Source organism: Cupressus sempervirens, chromosome 4 (assembly GCF_028749045.1).
Source record: "Cupressus sempervirens isolate cs-2001-9-10 chromosome 4, ASM2874904v1, whole genome shotgun sequence".
Lineage (NCBI taxonomy): Eukaryota > Viridiplantae > Streptophyta > Pinopsida > Cupressales > Cupressaceae > Cupressus > Cupressus sempervirens.
The window spans coordinates 309,498,320-309,501,884 of NC_143121.1; positions in this window are offsets into that span (position 1 = coordinate 309,498,320).

Consider the following 3,565-nt stretch of genomic DNA (forward strand, 5'->3'; position numbering starts at 1 on the left):
GGTTAGGTGGGATTGCCCTCCTTAGGGATGTTGTAAGATTAATTTTGATGGGGCCTCAAAGGGAAACCAAGGGATGTTAGGTTATGAAGTCATCATCAAAAATATAAATAGGCACAATTTGGGTGTGATGGCCATCCCTATTGGGGAACAAGTGAATCATGTGGCAGAAGCTAGTGCAACCCTCTATGGTCTTAGTTATGCCAAGAGTATGAATTTGGACAAGATTTGGCTTGAGGGGGACTCCCTCAATATTATTAATTGTCTTGATAAAATTAATAATCCTTCTTGGAAAATTCATAATATTAAATGTAAGGCCATTTGTTCAATTAATTCATTTAAGATTTGTGTTATCACTCATAACTATAGAGAAACTAACCATGTTGCTAACAGGGCTGTGAATGTGGTATGCAAAAGTCATGAAAAGTTGATTTGGAATCATGGTGATAATATTCCTATCAAGGGGTTTTCCTTGATTCATTATGATAAGGTGAGAAGTAGGAAAAAAAGTTTTATTAATGATGAATATGGAAATAAGGATTAATTATGATTTGGGTAGGTTTGGGGTGTGTTTGGTTATGATTAGATTGGCAAAGGCTTTTTAATCATTGCCACATAGATTGTGGGTTTATTTATTTATCAACAACCTTTTCTATGATATCAACACCGGGCTTTTCTTTTTGAATGTTTATTCCGAGATAGTGAGGATCTGCAACAACTTGAAGAAGATGGGAAGAAGGAGAAAGAGGTTTGAACCTGCTAGCTGGAAGGATTGGAAGAAGAAGACAGAGATCTGAGAAATTTTGGAACAGGACAATTTCATGGGTTTTATGGAGAAGCTTAAAGGTAGAAACCCTTCTATAACCCACCAATTTATTAAGACCTAGAAGGATGGGAGTATTTTGGTGGGTAATAAGAGAATGGAAGTTACAGAGGACATCATTGTAGAAGCTATGGGCCTTGATATAGAGGGAATCAATTTTTATAAGGATAGAAAACTTTCTGATTGGGCAGTGGAAGAATTTGTAGATATGGCTAAAGAGCATAATAGGTTGGTTAAAATTGGTAATTCCTATTTTAGCCCTAGTTCCATATCTCATCCTTGGAGGTTTTTTATGTTCATAGTAATTGAATACTTAACTTTGGATGGTCACTTTACTAAGATATTTGGGTACCATTTTATGTTGGTAAACTATTTTAGGTACAAGGTTAGGCTTAATCTTCCCTTCTACCTCAGTTAATCATTGGGTAATATAATTTTAGCTATTCAGAATGATCCTGAGGGTGACATGCTTGTCATGAGGGCTTAATGGTTCTAGTTATGAACCTCCTCAAATCCAAAAAAGTGGACAGACCCTGTTACAACAAGAAAACTCTAGAGTGTGAGACTGGTGGGAATGAACATGATGAGGGATTTGATGAGGATACAAAGGATGAGGTTTCCGAGATAAGAAGAGGAAAAAGCTTGATCCTAGGAGCTCATTTGGGAAGAATAGGAAGATTCAAGAGGTTGAATCTAAGATGGATAGGGAATCCAAAGAGAAGCTAGAAGAGGGTAATGGGAAAAAAGGTAGTTTGGTTACTAGAAACAAGGGGAAGAATATAGATAGGGTTTCAAGCACACCTTCTGATGATGAACCTTTGATTAAGAGGATGGAGAGAAAAGGGAAGAATGTTCTTTCTCAAGGAAAGGATGATGTTAAAGGGCCTGCGGAGACTGATTATGAAAGAGACAATTTGGGTGGTGATGAGGATTACCTAACTCATAACAAGGAAAATGAAGACCAAGGGTTTTTGAAAAGGATTTTTGGTAATCTGGGGCTAATTAAGAAGGAAATTAGTAGTTTGAAGTAGCAAATGCAGGACATTTTGAGAGAGTTTTATTAGCTTAGCAAAACTACTAGAGGGGAGAGAACTCTGGGACATCATATTGATAGACTTTTTGAGGTGATTAGCAATGCTAAAGGGGTTAAGAATATTTTGAAACATGTTCCACCCATGGAAGCCAAGAATATAACTTTGGATCAGCTAAATAAAGATTTCTAGAAAAGGTTGTATGGTCTGGATAACATAGTGATTAATTTGGAGAAGATGGTTAAGAAACTAGCTGATCAGAATTGTTCTATTCTGAAGACTATGGCAGGCATTATTAATACTCTTTTGAACAAATTTGAATAGGGGAAATGTCAGGGCTCCAAGGATATGAAAGATGACCATGGACCTAGCGAGCATACTAGGGCTAATTCAAGAAAGATTGAGGTTATCGAAGCCAAAGAAATGGACGATCTGAAGGCCTCTGCAGATAACATGAACATCCTTGTAGACTAGGCAACAGATTATTGAAGACCCTGTAGCTAGTTTTGTGTTGTCTTGTTTCTTTCTTTTTGCTATCTTTTCCTGCTAGTTGTTTTATGGCTACATGTTTTAGCTAGTTCTGTTCTTAGGTGCTGATGTACAATTTTTTTGGGTTTTTCAGCTATTGTTCTTAGGTTTCTATGTAAAAGGTTTCAGGTCCTTTAAAACCTATTTTTACTTAATCAAAATAGATTTAGTTAAAAAATAAACTACTAACAAAATATTGATTAGTAACATAAGTGGATATCTTAATGTGAGTCATAAAAATTTAGAAAGAGTTGTAAAGAGAAGATTAATGTTGAATGCATGTGATCAAGCATATAGTTTGTGGATTTCTAGTGGTAGAGTCTCGAGATCTTATATGAAACTTACTAGTGAAGTCAAAATTTTTTTTGAATATTTTTTGTATGGTTATACAAGAGTATCACCTAATTCAAGAGATGTTCTTCAATTGAGAGTTGGCTCAAAAATATGCAATTCACATCCTAAGCACCTTTTGGACATGACTCAAACGAAATTATTCAATTTTTTTTATAGATGAGGTGTTAACTATTACCATTAGTCAAAGATGTTTTAAAAAGTGTAAACCATGGTATGTAAGGATTAATAGGAAAGAATCACTTTTTTTTTTTTTTTTTTTAAAACTCATGTTCAGTTTCATTACCATTATTATCTATTTTGATCTATATGTATTACCATACATAGTAAAGAAATGTTGCAAAAATGTGGTATAAAAATACCACCTCAAACTATGAAGGATTTCATATCAGGTTTTTTTTGTAAGCCACTTAATGACCAATATTTTATTTTCAATGCATGTCTTTTTGTTACATGTGATATGTGTGGCAATCTTGCTTTGTTATATGAATGTTTGCATGAAAATTCTTTGACTACTTTTGGACAACAATTAGTTGATGTAAAAAGATTCAAAACTATTGAATATCCATTGAAGGATGGGAAGACTGGAAGAAGGTGTGATCTAGTTACAAATAAAGTTAGTTATCATGCATTTATAGATGAGTTTAAGAGTGCGGTCATACCAAAATATGTTAAATAATCTCAATATGGTAGATGGATTGATAGACAATTTCAAATATGTAAGAATATGTTTCCAATTGTTACTATAATTTCACTTGTTGACTTTGTAGAGAACTACACACTTGCACCCTAAGATGAGGTACAAGCATAATATTACAATTCAGTACAAGTTACA